Consider the following 16,177-nt stretch of genomic DNA (forward strand, 5'->3'; position numbering starts at 1 on the left):
TCCCACACACACTTGTGAGAGGCACTCCCCAAGGATATTTGCAAAACTACCTCACTATCCACCTTCAAATCCCTCCTCACAGCTCTGCTTTGCCATAACGCTTACAAAGAAACATTGACAATTATAAGGAGTACTTGTGGCACCTTAGAGACTAACCAATTTATTTGAGCATAAGCTTTCGTGAGCTACAGCTCACTTCATCAGATGCATTGACAATTATGACATTGCTGATGTGCAGAGACAACTTATGCCCATTCTGCTGACCAGTACACTCTCACTATTTCCTTGTTCTACTTCTGCCTCTGTCTGTATCTACCTGTTTTGTTTTATTACGTAGATTATAAACCACCATCTTTTTGTTGTATGTTTTTAGCATGCCTGCGGCTGGTCTACACTGGCATAGTGTAAAAAAAATCTATACTCTTAAGAGATGTAGCTATGCCTACCTAACCCAGTATAGACAGCATTAGGTCAATGGAAGAATTCATGACTGAGGCTCCTAGGCACTATGGGAAAGTAAATGCTACCCACACGCCCAAGTCAGTCAATTTATCCTCAGAACCACTCCCAAATAAGTGAATGAGAATTTTGCCTTTGACTTCAACAGAAGCAGGAGCAGTCTCTCTGGAAATATGTGGAGAGATTCACGGGATTATGCTTCCTGAATACTCCTTATTTTATGCATATGGGAGACAATTAAACGGCAAACAGATTTCAGTTGGTTTTAAAGGAAGACACTTTCCCAATCAATTAAAAACCAAATTCAAAGGGGAAAAACCCACAACAAAACATTGATTGTTCTCTTGTCTAAATTCCCTGATCAAATCATGAACACAGAAGTTTTGATATTCAGCGGCTTGCTTAGTATAGTCTAGTCCCTACTGATTAGGAGCTAAGGGAAGGGCTATGTAGCTAGCAGGAAGAGAGGCTTTTCTATTTATCTGATTTCAATGTGCCTGAGTTATCAGACTGTAGAGGGATTCATTAATGAGAATAAAACTCTTGCTTGATGCAAGCCAGGAAGGTTCTTTTCTGTAAATATCTATGCTCCAGAGACTTTACACTGATTACAAGCCTTAGTGCTGAGTGACGCACGTTAAACTGACACAGCCATCACACCAAAAAACCCACCACACTTATTGAGGTTGACAAATCCAGGAGAGTTAGTAGTACAAGATAGGAATGGGGGGAGAGGGGCAGGAGAAGGGGTTTCACTCCCCCAGAAGGGAGACCGAGCCAAGGAGAGGACTAATAAAGGACTAAAAGAATGCACAAGGTAGATGTTCCCCCAACACTGACTTGCATCCAATGAAGTGAGCTGTAGCTCACAAAAGCTTATGCTCAAATAAATTGGTTAGTCTCTAAGGTGCCACAAGTCCTCCTTTTCTTTTTGCGGATACAGACTAACATGGCTGCTACTCTGAAACCTGACTTGCCATAGTAACTCTGTTCAACAATTGACACCAGTGACATGTAAAAAACCCCGTTATTACATCCTCACAGACACCTATACAAGGCAGGTGTGTATTATCCACATTTCATAGATGGAGAAATGGAAGCAGAATGTTTAAGCAACCTGGCCAAGGTCACATGAAGTCTGTGGCACAGCTGGGAACATAACTCTGCAGTTTGGCTGCTGCACCTACTGTTGGTAACTCTTCCAGGGAGGGGGGAAAACATGCACAAAGCAGGCTTCTCTTCCTGACGCTGCTGCCATTTTCCAGTGACAATCCATTGACAAGTTGCCAGGATGGGAGGGGTCCAGCCCAGACCCTTTCCAGACATCTGCTTTCCTTCAGCCATTGTAATGCCGTTGCACGTGGTCTGCACTGGCATCTTCATTTCGAGCCCCATGTGCAGTATGCCACCCTGGCCACCAGTCTGACTTGGCCTCTTGGTGGGAGAAGCAGCCATCTGGGAAGAAAGGAGGATGACAGCAGAGTGAACAAACCCTCTGCCTGATCCGCCAGCCACTGGATATTGTGTTGTGTCATTAGATCTGTGAATAGTGGCCCTGGGCTACACAGTTCACTTCAGTCTCTCTGGGCTGCAACCTACAACCATCTACACACTCTTTGCATGTGGCTTTTCTATACACCTGCATAGGTTTCCATACCTCTCTCTGATGATCCTGTACCTGAGCAGTCCTCTCTCCAAGAGAAAACCAGTTTGTCATGGCTCTAAACATCAGATGCTTTGAATTTTCCTTGAGAGAGGAAGGCTTCCTGGCAGCTGTTGAAGTGCCTCAATAAGAAGCTTCTATAGAAACCCTGATCTACATTGCTGGAGTGTACTGCCTTAAAGAATACAGTACGGTCTTCCCACATAGTGTTCGTGCAGTGCCCAGAGTTCCTCACCATCAAAGTGAGTGTAATAGGGAGGCTACTTTATTCTGAGATTCTTCTTGCTTCTTAGTGTGCGCATTTTGGAAAGGAGACGGTTTCTGAGATGCCAATCCCTCTGGTTGGTGTTCCCGGAGCAGTGTAGGCAGAAGTTGTCAAAGAAAATTATAGATGGTTTGCCTGGTCGCCTGGCTGGAAACCATAACAAACATTTTAGTAAAATCTGAAATGAATAAACATTGGGTAAATCTCCTAGGCATCCATGCCGGGCTCGCTCTAGGTTTTGAATTACATTTCCCTTCACAGCAGGATTTTAAAAATATATATATTTGTGCATTTTTGCAGCAGACTTCTCTGGGTTTCTGCTGGCTGTGGCGGACACTGCAGCTGGGGCCGGAGTGGAGCTGACGGCAGAGAGGGGCTGGGTGGTGCTCCCTCCCTGTCCCCTTTGGGGGCTGGCCTGGGCCCCACCGTTCCCCCCTGAATGTTCCTCCATATCCCCCAGGGGGCATGCCCCACAGTTTGGGGACCACTGCATTTGTGGGTTTTAAGTTGCCCTTTTGGCCTGAATCTGGTTAAAATGCAGTATGGCAAGGGCATCAACTGACTAAGCAGTTGTGGCCTATCGAATAACAAATATTTAGCAGAGATGTGCACTCATTCTTCCTGGCTGCTAAGCATCAGTCTTTGGTTATATGCCGTATGAGCCCAAAGCCCTCAGTGGAAGGAGTTCTTGGAGAGGGAGGATTTGACAAATAAAAGCATAGTGGGACTGGCACTCTTCTAACCTCATGTTTCAAAGGGAATCAGCTGATTGCCAGTAGGGACCAGGAGGGAATTACTTCCCTTCCCCTCTGCAACAACGTCCAACATTGCACAATTGACTGCGTATTATGTCTCTTACCTTACAATGCACCAGGTGTGGGCCATTCCTAGAAGAAACTGGCTCCCATCCCATCCAGTCCAGGAATTCCTGACTCTTTATTCCTACACATGGATAGTTCTTAAACTCAACCTCTACCAAAAGTGCAAACTGCTTAGTAATCTGCCTCTTGTGCATGCTCTGAGACGAGGGCCCAGGAAGCCTCGTCAGCATTTTCATCTCTGGTGAAAGATGGTTCTGCTTTAAATGTATCTGTCCAACAAAACTGTCCTTGAACTAAAGGAGGAAAACTAATCTCTGAACCGCAAAACTTTATATAAGCTGTTGTAGTTCTTAAAAGTAATGGGAGGTGCTTCCTCGTTCAAGGGAATGTAAGATTCCTAGACTGTTACATTTCAACAAAATAGGTAATTACAGCTGTTTCTTCTCCTCAAAGTGACATATTTACAGAGTGTGGTTGCTACAGCTTTGATGAGACCAGCTAATAGGGTTGATGGTGGTACCTTACCAAGCTCCGACCACAGTGCCAGAATACAATTTGGGGGACTGGGAAAGGCAAGATGTGAAAGCACTGTGTGTGTGCAAGAGACAACCAATACCAGTACTTTGTGACCGGTGAGCAGAACCCTTGAGTGTGCGATAAAAACCTTCCACTGCCCTTGGCCTTGACTCCGCCCCTCCAACGGATCATTCCACTTAACCCTGCATGCTTCTGCCTCCCCCATCAACCCTCCTCTTTACACACTCAGATTCCTGCAGTCTACTCTATCATGCTTACCTATGCTACGTGTGCCATGTAAAATAAGAGCCAAAAGTATGCCGTCTAGACAAACTGGGCCCAAATTTAAGTTTAGCAAAAAAAAAAAGGTTTTGCTGCAAGACTTGAGCTCAATAGGGCCCTACCAAATTCAGGGTCCATTTTGGTCAATTTCATGTCATAGATTTTTAAAAATCGTACATTTCTTGATTTCAGCTATTTAAATCTGAAATTTCATGGTGTTGTAATTGTAGGGGTCCTGACCCAAAAGAGTTATGGGGAGGTGGTTTGCAAGGTTACTGTGGGGGGGGAGGGTGTGCGGTGCTGCTACCCTTACTTCTGCGCTGCTGCTGGTGATGGCGCTGCCTTCAGAGCTGGGCAGCTGCAGAGCGGCGGCTGCTGGCCGGGAGCCCAGTTCTGAAGGCAGAGCTGCTGTCAGCAGCAGCAGAACAGAAGACTGGCCTGGTATAGTTTTGCCACCCTTACCTCTGCACTGCTGCCGTCAGAGCTGGGCCCTCAGTCAGCAGCCGCCACTCTCCAGTCGCCCAGCTCTGAAGGCAGCGGCGCAAGTAGTAAGGGCGGCCTGGTATGGTATTGCCACACTTACTTCAGCGCTGCTACCAGCAGGGCGCTGCCTTCACTGCTGGACGCCCAGCCAACAGCCGCCCTGCTCCACCCCGCAGCTCTGAAGTCAGCGTAGAGTAAGGGTGGCAATACCACAACCCCCATAAAATAACACCACGACACCCCTGCAACTCCCTTTTGGGCCAGAACCCCCAATTTGAGAAAGGCTGGTCTCCCCCTTGTAATCTGTATAGTATAGGGTAAAAGCACACAAAAGAAAGACCAATTTTCACAGTCCGTGACATGTTTTTCATGGTCGTGAATTTGATAGGGCCCTAAATATAAATACCCCTGGGGGAATTCTGTGCTACTCCAAGCTGCCGTTTAAAGTTGATCAGGATGTGCCCTTCAAGGCTCCCCCAGCAGGCAAAAAGAATCCTCACTGGAAGCCATTAGAGAAGCCTTCATAGCCTCACGTCTTCAGTGACACAAATCAATGAACTTTAAAAAGCCCACAGACACCAGCAGGACTATTCATCTTGAGTTTTTCCTCTAATGAGGTCGGGGGTTATAGCTAGGGAGGAGCAAAAAGTTTAGGACAGTCAAAAGAGGCATCTGGAAGGCAGGCAAAAGGAGTCGCCACATGAAAGGAAGGGAAGGATTCAGAAAAGAGTGGGAGTGAAAGGGGCACAGTAGTAAAGGCTAATAAGAGAAACAGGAAAGGGTTAAACAAACAAAATAGGAAGAAGCAGAGTTAGTTTACATTTTAATATGAACAAAAATTTAAACAGTACATGTCAAACCACCTCCCAATCACTCTGTTTACATTACATCCAGCCTTGCAAAAAAAGTCTACCCTCCCAACTCATGTGAGGACGAGATACTGGGGAGGAGGAGGGGAATTTTTACCATCAGTCACCAAACTAAAGGGCAGATGAGTCAATTTGAAATGATGAATTTTCATAAAATTTTGCAGGGCTAATTCCATTCCTTCCCCTTTTGTCTCCAGAGACAAAACTTGTTAGGGCAGGGACCTGTCTCCTGAGATACGTAGAACACCATGTATACTTTGGGCACTATATAAACAGAGACAATGGTTTTCTGGGCTGCCCTTGTCTCAAGGGAAGTTTTGCCTGGGCTTGTACCAGCAAGTTTGAGTCTCTTTGCTCTGCCTGGCTAGTGGCTACTCAGAGGAAGAGACCTTGAAGAAAAAGGTTCTTCTCTGCAGGAGTCAACCTATTCCCAAACACAGCATCTTTCTACAGACACTGAAGACAGGAGGGGACTTGAGGAAAGATTTTATGGGAGAGAACCTGTGAGGAATACAAGGCAAGAAGGAGAAATGTGGGGAAGGGAGGAGAACAAGAAACAGGGTGAAAGACTGAATAGATCGAAGAGCGAAAAACAAGAGGAAAACTTTAAGGTTAGAAATTTGGGGCTCAATTTTTGTGCTCTCACACTTTGAGTCAGCAAGGACTACCTAAAAAGAGAGAGGCAAGGGAGCATCCACTAAGCCTGTAGGGAAGAGTGTTAGTCTATATTCCACCTGAGCCTTGGGTGTGAAACATATGCCTCCATCAGCACACTCCCCGCCCTGCTTTTCCAAAAAAATTTCCACCCCTGCTTTTGATAGGTTGTATCTTTTTTGTGTATGTTCATGTAGCACCTCAAGTACTTGAATGGAGAAGCACATTATGCGGACAAGTTCTCTCCTTAGGGGAATCTGTTACCTTTTGCTCGGTTTCCCCCTCCCTGTTACTCCCCCCTCCTCCCCAGTTCTTCCTTCTAACCTCTAACATTGGCCCGAACTTCCTTCAGGCCCAAGAGAGCTGGATATGTTGCCATAGCTTCCAAGTGGGCTATAGTTATGAGGAAAAGGAGCATGTGAGGTCTTCTCCCCCGCCCCATGTTATTTCTGCAGTATATCCAACCCAGATGCTGAATGCCGATTGCCTACAAGTCAACCAACTACAACAGCACTAAACACCTAGATTAGCTTTTTTAACATCAGTCTATTTACATTAGAAAAGTCAGTGATGTGGGGGTACATCGACTTTTCTTAAATGCTGCTGCTGTTATACGCTCTGGATTAGCGCTGTCTCCCACAGCCCCTGGCACGAGACTGATTTGACACATTAGAACAGCTCCAGATAGGCCAATGATGCAGAGAAGGATGAGATGAATCATAATGTCTCCACCTGAGCTACAGATTAAAGAGCCACACTACTGTATATGAGCTATTCCCCTCTAGGTATAGGGAGGTGGGAAGGACAGGGCTACACTATATATACAGAGAAGCCCCTTTGCATTGAATTAGTCTGGGGTGTGTAACACTAGGGAGCAGGAAGTAAGATCAATTTCACAGCTGGAATTAGAAAACAAAAAAATCAGAGTACAAGAGCCTCCCCCACCTTCACACCACCTCTAGCCCACACCCCATCCACAAACTCTCTAACCCTTTAAAGAGTGTATTTTACAGTAAAAGGCAAAATATCAACCCTGACAATAATACAAATATTTCACACTTACACGGCACCTCTCATTCAAGAATCCCATAGCACCCTTAATCATTAAGTCTATAAGGCACTATCCCTATTTTAAGGAAATGGAAACAAGTGAAGTGACTTGCCTAAAGTCAAGCAGAGCAAAAAGAGTATAATCCAGGAGTGCTCTCTCTCTCACACACACACACACACCCCTCTAGATCCTGGACAGCCTTTCAGGCCACAGGTTACACTAGGGTTGCCAACCTTTCCAGGACAGTTCTGGAGTCTCCAGAAATTAAAGATTAATTTTTTAAATTAAAGATGTCATGTGATGAAACCTGCAGGAATGCGTCCAACCAAAATTGGCAACCCTAGGTTACACACGTTAGCGGTTCTCAGACATTGTCCGCAGACCGCTGGCAGCCAATGGGCGAGCTGGCAGGTTGCATGGTGCTAGCTGCTCCTTGTTTCCAGCTGCTTCTACAGGTCTCCAAGCTGCGAAGAGCTTTGGCATCCGTAAAAGGTGACAAGGAGCCAGTATCCACCACGGATTGATGCTACACAGGAGAAAAGGAGACAAATCTCCAGAGGAACAGTTGGCTAACCAGGAAGTGAAAAAGAAGCAGATAGCAGAGAAGTGTAAAGGGTAGAAGAGTGAGAAACAGGAACATTAAGGGCAGGAGAGGGAGATGAAGTAATGAGAAGGCAGAAAAAGAATACACTATTTCTTCTGAAAGAAAAACACTTACCATATCAAAGAGAGCTAAATATACTCAGATACCTCCCTAATATTTTTCCTGATAAGCAATTACCATAGTTACTGTAAGAATGGTGCATAATTGTAAATGGAATCATAACTAGGAGGGGAGATGCCCCATGGATTTATAGGGATGGGGGTAGGGAGAAGATGGCAAGGAAACAGATGTGGTCCATGAGATATTTTATTAAAATGCAGTCCCCAATGGAAGCGTGGGAGAAAAACTAAAGCACACATGCAGCTAGGCCCTTCAGTGAGAGCCACACACAGAAGTGTTAACTGCTTAGTTCTCAGAAGGGCCTGAAAAATGCAGTCGGCCGCTCACCCAGGGCAAGCGCCATCAGCTTCTGCAGTACCTATGCTTTTACTTATTCTTCTTAAAGCAAAGTCTCTAACCCTTGTGCAAAATAAGAGCCTTCCAAACTTGAGCAATACATAACTGATGCAGGGATGTCTGCCTGAGCCTGCACTGACAGCTCCAGTGCCACCGCCTCCACCATTAGGGAAAGGACGGAACGTGGTTGTCCCCATCGTTGAAGAGGCAGAGGAAGACTGGCAGCTGCTGCTGCTGCTAAGAGTAGGGTGTTGCAGATGGCTGCCACTCCCACCCCTTGAGCAGGGGGGTCAAGAAGAAGGTACCTGAGGAAGGCTCTTCATATATGGGGTTTGTCCTCCCCACCCTACAATGACACTCCCCCATTACCCCAGCAGAGGACTCTATGCATCTGAGGGGGCAGGGTGTTGGGGTGGGGTGAAGATTCTTGTCTCCGGTTGTCAGGCTGGCTGGGGACTCCTGCTGCTCCCTGTTTTGGGCCAAGCCAGGGTCCCACATTAGGAGGTGGCCCAACTTCAGCCTCCCTGCAACTCCAGCAGAGGATCTTGCTTATTGGGGGACCAGTGTAGATTGACTTGTTGAGGGGATGCAGTCCAGACATTAATTTATTGGGGGCCTAGCACTGGTTGAGTGCCTGGGTAGCACGTGTTTGCTGGAAGACAGCACAAAGTACTTACCCGTTTTCTGCAGGCTGAATTTTATTGGGACCAAGCTAGGGGGTACCAAACCTGTAAGGCCTTGTCTACACTACAAAATTAGGTCAAATTCATAGAAGTCTGTTTTGTAGAAAGCGTTTTCATACAGATGATTGTGCGTGTGTGTCGGCGGAGTGCGTCCACAGTACCGAGGCAACCGTTGACTTCCTGAGCGTTACACTGTGGATAGCTATCCCACAGTTCCCGCAGTCTCCACCGCCCATTTGAATTCTGGGTAGAAATCCCAATGCCTGATGGGACTAAAACATTGTTGCGGGTGGTTCTGGGTACATATTGTTAGGCCCCCCTTCCCTCCCTCCCTCCCTGCGTGAAAGCAACGGCAGACAATCATTTCGCACCTTTTTTCCTGGGTTACCCATGCAGACGCTATACCACGACAAGCATGGAGCCTGCTCAGCTAACCGTCACCGTACGTCCCCTAGGTGCTGGCAGACATGGTACTGCATTGCTACACAGCAGCAGCTTATTGCCTTTTGGCAGCAGACAGTGCAGTATGATGGGTAGCCGTCGTCGACTTAGTCCAGGGTGCTCTTTTAACTGACCTCGATGACATCAGGGGCGCCTGGGCAAACATGGGAGTGACTCAGCCAGGTCATTTCCCTTTTAAGTTCCATCTCATGGCAATTCAGTCCTACCGGCAGTCCTAGTGCACTGTCTTTTAATGAGCAGCCAGGAGAAGATGATGGCCAGCAGTCATACTGCACCGTCTTCTGCCGAGCACCCAGGAGATGACGATGGCTAGCGGTCATACTGCACAGTCTGCTGCCAGCAAGATGTATAATGATAGATGAAGTGGATCAAAACAAGAAATAGACCAGATTTGGTTTGTATTCATTTTCTCTTCCCTTCCTCCGTGAAATCAACAGCCTGCTAAACCCAGTTTTGAGTTCTATCCTTGAGGGGGCCATTCTGTTTCTCGCAAAGCCACCCCCTTTGTTGATTTTAATTCCCTGTAAGCCATGTTGTTGGTCGCCCCTCCCTCCGTCACAGCAACAGCAAACAATCGTTTCACACCCTTTTCCCTGGATTGCCTGAGCAGGAGCAGACGCCATAGCACAGCAAGCATGGAGCCCGTTCAGATCACTGCAGCAGTTATGACCACTGTAAACACCTCACGCATTATCATGCAGTTTATGCAGAACCAGCACCGGAAAAACCAGGCGAGGAGGTGATGGAAGTGAGCTAATGAGGACATGAACACACTTTTCTCTAAAACCACATTCCCCCACAATTTGGAGATAATGGTGTTAATGGGGCAGGCTCATGCCATGGAACGTCGATTCTGGGCCCCAGAAACAAGCACAGACTGGTGGGACCGCATAGTGTTGCAGGTCTGGGATGATTTCCAGTGGCTCCGAAACTTTCACATGCCTAAGGGCACTTTCACGGAACTTTGTGACTTGCTTTCCCCTGCCCTGAAGCACAAGTATACCAAGATGAGAGCAGCCCTCACAGTTCACAAGAGAGTGGCAATAGCCCTGCGGAAGCTTGCAACGCCAGACAGCTATCGGTCAGTCGGTAATCAATTTGGAGTGGGCAAATCTACAGCGGGGGTTGCTGTGATGCAAATAGCCAATGCAATCATTGAGCTGCTGCTATCAAAGATAGTGACTCTGGGAAACGTGCAGGTCATAGTGAATGACTTTGCTGCAATGGGATTCCCTAACTGTGGTGGGGCTATAGATGGAACGCATATCCCTATCTCGGGACCGGACCACCAGGGCAGCCAGTACATAAACCGCAAGGGGTACTTTTCAATAGTGCTGCAAGCACTGGTCGATCACAAGGGACGTTTCACCAACATCAATGTGGGATGTCCAGGAAAGGTTCATGACGCTCACGTCTTCAGGAATTCTGGTCTATTTCAACGGCTGCAGGAAGGGATTTACTTCCCAGAGTAGAAAATAACTGTTGGGGATATTAAAATGCCTATAGTTATCCTTGGGGACCCAGCCTACCCCTTAATGCCATGGCTCATGAAGCCGTACACAGGCTGCCTGGACAGTAGTCAGGAGCTGTTCAACCATAGGCTGAGCAAGTGCAGAATGGTGGTAGAGTGTGCATTTGGACACTTAAAGGGTCACTGGCGCAGTTTACTGACTTGCTCAGACCTCAGCGAAACCAATATTCCCATTGTTATTGCTGCTTGCTCCACAATCTCTGTGAGATAAGGGGGAGACGTTTATGGCGGGGTGGTAGGTTGATGTAAATTGCATGGCCGCTGAATACACGCAGCCAGATACCAGGGCAGTTAGAAGAGCACAGCAGGAAGCGCTGCTCATCAGAGAAGCTTTGAAAACCAGTTTCATGACTGGCCAGGGTACTGTGGGACACTTCTGTTCGTTTCTCCTTGATGAAAACCCGCCCCCTTGGTTGTCTCTAAATTCCCTGTAAGCCACCTGCCCACCCCTCTTCAATCACAGCTTGCTTGCAAAGGAAATAAAGTCACTATCATTTAAAAAACATGTATTCTTTATTAATTGATTATAAAAATAGGGAGATAACTCACAAGGTAGCCTGGGTGGGGTGTGGGAGGAGGGTAGGCGGGAAGGAAAAGACCACTTTAAAACTTCTTGAATGACAGCCTTCTGTTGCTTGGGCTGTCCACTGGGGTGGAGTGGTTGGGTGCCCGGAGCCTCCCCCCCGCGTTCTTGGGCATCTGCGTGAGGAGGCTATGAAACTTGGGGAGGAGGGAGGGAGGTTAAGCAGGGGCTGCAGAGGGACTCTGTGATCCTGCTGCCGTTCATGAACCTCCACCAGACACCGGAGCATATCCATTTGATCCTGCAGTAGCCCCAGCATTGCCTCATGCCTCCTTTGATCTTCCTGTCACCACCTCTCCTCATGTTCATCAGCCACTGTCCTGTACTCTGCTATTGTGTCCCTCCATACAGCTCTGTCAGTGCCGGACGACTGCATGAGCTCAGAGAACATGTCATCACACGTGCGGTTTTTTCGCCACCTTATCTGAGATAACCTTTGGGATGGAGGAGGGAGGCTTGAAACATTTGCAGCTGCTGGAAGAAGAAAAAAAGGGAGTGAAGTATTTAAAAAGATACATTTTACAGAACAATGGCTATACTCTTTCACGGTGAACAACACTATTCACATTACATAGCACATGTGATTTTGGTAAAAGGTTGCATTTTGCATCTTATATTGAGTGGCAGGCGGCCATGGTAAGCCATAGTCTTTCGGCTTCTGCAACCTTCATAACAGCAGCGCCCTCCTTTCCCATACCAAGCAAAGCCCATTGAGCTGGCCATTTAGTGCTGCGGTTTTCCTGTTAATGTGCAGCAGCAGAAACCAAACTAACCTCCTCCCCCCCATCCAATTCTCTAGGATGATCGCTTTTCCCCTCCCCGCACCGCCTGGCTGGTATCAGGGAAGATCCCTGTTAGCCAAACGCGAACAGCTCAGCGCCAATGCCTCTGCCCACCGCGTGGCTAACTGCGGGGAGGATTTCTTTTCAGCCACAGGCAAACAGCCCAGTAGGAACGGCCACCTCTGAATGTCCCCTTAATCAAATTCCCCTATTTCAACCAGGTTACCATGAACGATATCACTCTCCTGAGGATAACACGGAGAGATAAAGAACAGATGTTGCTTGAATGCCAGCAAACACTGGGACCATACGCTGCCAGGCTTTGTCATGCAATGATACCAGATTAGTTGCTACTAGCATGGCATGGTAAAGTGTCCTACCATGGAGGACAAAATAAAGCTGCTCTCCCCAGAAACCTTCTGCAAATGCTTTTAGAGAACCTCCAGGAGAGCTTCATGGAGATGTCACTGGAGGATTTCCACTCCATCCCCAGACATGTTAACAGACTTTTCCAGTAGCTGTACTGGCCACGAATGCATCCCAAGTCCTCAGGGCTGCTTAATCATTAAAAAAATGTTTGCTTTTATAACATGTATTATATTTAAAAAGGTGCACTCACCAGAGGTCCCTTCTCCGGCTTCTTGGGGGTTGCGAGGGTATTTCAGTTAGGATGATAAAAAGATCCTGGCTGTCAGGGAGAACAGTGTGCTGTGTGCTCTCCCCAAGCTCGTTGTTCTCGTCCTCCTCATCCTCATCTTCCCCATCTGCAAAATCCTCAGCCATGACGGAGAGTACCCCATCATCAGAGTCCACGGACAGGGGTGGGGTAGTGGTGGCGGCCCCCCCTAGAATTGCACGCAGCTCAGCATAGAAGCAGCATGTCTGGGACTCTGTCCCGGAGCATCCGTTTTATTCTTTGATTTTCTGGTACTCTTGTCTGAGCGCCTTAAGTTTCACTCAGCACTGTGTTGCGTCCCTGCTGTAGCCTCTGTCCCTCATGGCCTCTAAGATTTTTTGAAATGTTTTGGCATTTTGTCTTTTGGAACGTAGTTCTGATAGCACGGATTCCTCTCCCCATACAGCGATCAGATCCAGTACCTCCCGTTCGGTCCATGCTGGAGCTCTTTTTTGATTCTGGGACGGCATGGTGACCTGTGCTGATGAGCTCACCTGGCCAAGCAGGAAATGAGATTCAAGTTCCTGGGGCTTTTCCTGTACACCTGGCCAGTGCATCTAAGTTCAGAGTGCTGTCCAGAGCGGTCACAATGGTGCATTGTGGGATAGCTCCCAGAGGCCAATACCTTTGAATTGCGTCCACACTAACCCTAATTCGAAACAGCAATGTCGATTTCAGCGCTAATCCCCTCGTTGGGGAGGAGTACAGAAATCGGTTTTAAGAGCCCTTTATGTCGAAAAAATGACTTCGTTGTTTGGACGGGTGCAGGGTTAATTCGGATTTAATGCTGCTAAATCCGACAAACTCATAGCGTAGACAAGGCCTAAGAGACTAGGCCTGGATGTCGGGACTGGAAGAAAAGGGACATTTTTCGTTTGGCATATAGGCCTACTCGTTGGGCTAACAGGTACTAGGTAACTTTTCCAAGCCCTTTTCCTCAGTTAACATTAGTGCCTGGTTCAAGCAGTATGGTTTTCCAAAGCAGGACTTTTCCTGCAACGGAACAAGCTATCAACTTTTGCAGACTGAAGCGTACCAGCCTTTATCCACGGTCTAGCTTTACCTTCTCTAGGGCCTCGAACGTTGGAGGGATGGGGAAGAGTCAGACCACTTTCCTCCCCAATCTGCTGCTGCATAGAAAGATCAAGACTTGTCCCAAGAACAAGCTGTTCTCACAACATACTACTGTTGTGTCAGATCAGTACCCTTCCTTGCAAATGGGACAGATCCTTCCTCCATCCAGGGTTAGTGTCTCACCTCCAAATTTAAAAGGGATCTCTTGGTTCCCCTTTCTCGGAGCTTAATTTCCAGAAAGCCTAGAAATGGACCAGTCTTGTCTAGAAGCACTGAGAAAGGGGGATACCATGGAAGTGTCATTTTTACTTTTGCACACACACACGGGCAGGGAAGGATCATGATAGTCCCTTCTAACCTTAAAAAGTCTATGAGAGTATCAGATTTTAAGTGAAAAATACAGTAAGTTCAACACTTGTGTCACCAACATGTTAACTGAACCCCGCAGTGGAGAGATGACTGCACAGCACTATCTCAAACCAGCTCAGTCTCCCTGACAGCCTGCTTTTCAAGTGGCACTAGGAGATTGTGGGGGGGTAGGGGGGGAGGAACACCTCTTACGTCATTAGAATGAAACCTGCCACACACAATGGCTCCAATCTTGTTCCACATATCTGTCCTGTGAGTCTCTTTGCAACATATGTGCTGCCTTTAGTGATAAAGAGTTCACTTCTCTACCCTGACTGGAGTCTATTCTGCCCTGCATTTCAGAAGTTTCAGCTCATTTCTGATGGCAGAATCTCTATTGCTGGTGATATGAGAGACTGAAAGAGCACGGTGGGATTTTTCAAACCCCAAACAGAATTGATAGCTCACTAGTTAGTGGGGGAGGAGAGTAAATCTCTTGGCTGGAGTACATTGCTCTGGAATGATTGAAAGAATAGATATGAATTCCTACAATCCTTTTCTCTCACACCCAGAGTCTATTTCATGACCTTAAACACAAGCCTTTATCAACAGACCCATGTCTTTTAACAAGTCAACACCTAGCTGCTGAAAATTCTTGAGACCTCACCTTTTACCCTCCCACCACTCTTCCCCCTTTTTGTTTAACCACCCAGCTTCTTTTATTTAGCATTCTATAACCTATTCAAATCACCTCAGCAAGACTCCCCTACGCCCTCGGCTGGCCCTCCCCTCCCCCGACAGTGGTGCACCTGGAAACATCACAGAAACACCAGCCATAGATTAGAATTGAAAAAACAGGACCGTACAGACAATGGGTTCCAAAGGGGGGATTCCAAAAAACAGAACAGCCTCTGTTAAGTGACTGAAGCTAAGATTTATGAACACTAATCAGTTCTTAAGTCATTTCATTGCCTCTAGGCAGAGAAGAGGAATCACAGCAACATTTCCAATGTGCCACAGTACCAAGGCACAATGTGTTAACTCATGCTGTGAAAGGACTTTTGTCATTTGGCTGAAACAGTATTTTCAATTTCTTTTGGATTATTGCAGAAGTTATATTTGCATAACTAGAAAGGCAAAAATTCCTTTTTTGGCATTGTGGCGTTCCAGTCAAACCTTCTAATGACAAAAACTTGCTCACATCCATCATTCTGAAACATGGTCTCTGTATATGGATGGAAATGGAGTGCTTGGTAAGGTTAGCGAAAGGACAGAGATAGAGATCATACAGAGAGACAAGGTGGGTGAGGTAATACCTTTTATTGGACCAACTTCTGTTAGAGAGAGACACAAGCTTTCAAGCTACACAGAGCTCTTCTTCAAGTTTGGGAAAGGTACTGAGAGTGTCAAAGCTAAATACAAGATAGAACAGATAGCACATATTTTAATTGATAGGACCCGGTAACACACCCATAATCATAGGACTAAAAAGGGGGTTAGTGGGGTACAGTGTTGTAATAAACCATAAATCCAGTGTCTTTATTAAGACCATGATTTTTAGTATCTAGCAAAGTTATGAATTTAAAGCTCCCAGGCTCCTCTTTTCAAAGTGTTGTGCAGGTTTTCTTTAAGGATAAGGACTGATAGGTCAGATACAGAGTGATTGCTTCGTGAGAAGTGCCCACCCACAGGTGATAGAGGGTTTTTGTCTTTTATCATTTTCCTGTGTGAGCTCATTCGAGAGTGCAGCAATTGTCTGGGTTTCACCCACATAGTTGTTGTTGGGGCATGTTGTGCAATGGATGAGGTACAACACATGTTGTGAAGGGCATGTGTAGTACCCATGATCTTGAGAGGTGTGTTGTAGGGTGTGTTAATCACTGTAGCAGTGGGAATGTGTGTTCAGATTCTGCAT

General features: G+C 46.7%; 1 protein-coding gene and 1 pseudogene across 4 annotated transcripts in view; both read right to left on the minus strand.

Moving 5' to 3' along the window:
• Positions 1-16,177, minus strand: part of IGSF3 (immunoglobulin superfamily member 3) — a 162,565-nt gene that overhangs the window by 135,972 nt on the left and 10,416 nt on the right. The window lies entirely within an intron of this gene.
• LOC140895179 (uncharacterized) lies at positions 11,316-13,310 on the minus strand (annotated as a pseudogene).

The sequence above is a fragment of the Lepidochelys kempii genome, chromosome 1, assembly GCF_965140285.1.
Source record: "Lepidochelys kempii isolate rLepKem1 chromosome 1, rLepKem1.hap1, whole genome shotgun sequence".
In the NCBI taxonomy this organism is placed as follows: Eukaryota; Metazoa; Chordata; order Testudines; family Cheloniidae; genus Lepidochelys; species Lepidochelys kempii.